Genomic DNA, 1,645 nt, shown 5'->3' on the forward strand with positions numbered 1-1,645 from the left:
GTGTCCCTCGATTGTTTCAAGCGCGGGTTGGACAAGTATATGAGTGGGATTAGGTGGTTATAGAATAGGAGCTGCCTCGTATGGGCCAATAGGCCTTCTGCAGTTACCTTTGTTCTTATGTTCTTAATTAAGTTAGTCATCCTACGTTGGACACGTTCAAGTGAAATTATATCCATTCTATAGTACGGCGACCAAAACTGAACTGCATAATCTAAATGGGGCTAACCAGAGCTTTATTCTTATGATCCTATGTTCAAACCTGAATCTAAATAATTTATATATATTATGATTAACAGAGGTTCCAGGACTATGTTTTTACATTGAGAGAGATGCTACATGTCTCCTCCCAGTGAGATGTACGTAGGATATAAATTAACTAACATTTGACGTCTTTACATATGACTGTTGACAGCAAGCTGAGGACAGAGATCATTCGCTCCAGAAACGCGTAATAAAACATAAGAAGCAGCTGTCGAAAATATTAGCTCTTGTGAAAGTGGTAGTGACGCATTGAGGACGTTATGTCGCAGGATGTCACATAATACGAAACTATCGAAACTGGACTTCTATCAAATTCTGGGGATAACTATTGATGCCGAGGAAAAGGATATTAAGAAATCGTACAGACAAAGAGCTCTTAAATGTCATCCGGATAAGAATCCAGATAACCCATTCGCTACTGATGAATTTGAGAAACTTAAGAAAATTCTTGAGATTTTGTTAGATCCAGGAACACGTAAAGCATATGACAAGACCCTCAAGAGTCGTAAAGCAGCAGCTGCCAGAGCCCGTGAACATGTTACCAGATCACAGAAACTAAGGTCAGATTTGGAGGAACGGGAACGACGTGTTCAACGCAGTAGGGAACAGCAAGATATGTCAGAAGAAGAACAGTTTCGACGTGAATTGAAAAGATTGGACAAGGAGGGCGAGCAACTTATTTTGGAGGAACTGGATCGAGTAAATAGGGAGGTAGGGGCAGAGCTTTTTCGGAGTTCATCTAAAGTCTCCAAAAGCAGTGAACCTCCAGCTATGGACACACGGGGTCACAAAGTTAAAGTTAAGTGGATGTCAACAGACGATTGGCCAGGGTATTCCCAGCAGGAAATTAACCAACTCTTCTATAAGTGGGGAGACATCAATGCTCTGGTTATGGTGCAGAAAAATAGAAAAGGAACAGCATTAATAGAATATAAGACCAAAAATGCAGCGGATATGGCAGTGCAGTTTGAGAGAGGTCAAACTGGCAAACCAGTAAAAGTTACACACATGTGAGAGGCACCTCACAAAAAGCCTCATATCCTCCAAAAAAAATCCTAAAAATTATGAGTGTAAGGACAAATTCAATTTAAACTTTGAATCTAGTTGTCGTGAATCAGTAGAGAATGTGAGCCAAACCAGTTAAATGTTTCTCAATCAAATTTAATAATAATAAACAAGTTGTTTGATTGCTTTGGATGAAAATAATCTTTTATAATTTGTACAAAAATATATATCTCATGTTGTCTTGATTTGTCCAAGAAACCGACCTTCAAATACTTCTTACTTAGTTTTATTTTCCCATTATGTGTGTTGCATGTCTCTGTCTGCGGAGGCATACTTCTCTGTTCCTTAGAGAAGGGTGGTAGACACCACAAGAGTGGTA

At 39.2% G+C, this 1,645-nt stretch overlaps 1 pseudogene; it reads left to right on the forward strand.

Annotated features, from left to right (window-relative positions):
* The first annotated feature begins 531 nt into the window (after positions 1-531).
* On the forward strand, positions 532-1,275 carry LOC123750527 (dnaJ homolog subfamily C member 17 pseudogene; annotated as a pseudogene).
* The last annotated feature ends 370 nt before the right edge of the window (positions 1,276-1,645 follow it).

Source organism: Procambarus clarkii, chromosome 35, assembly GCF_040958095.1.
Source record: "Procambarus clarkii isolate CNS0578487 chromosome 35, FALCON_Pclarkii_2.0, whole genome shotgun sequence".
In the NCBI taxonomy this organism is placed as follows: domain Eukaryota; kingdom Metazoa; phylum Arthropoda; class Malacostraca; order Decapoda; family Cambaridae; genus Procambarus; species Procambarus clarkii.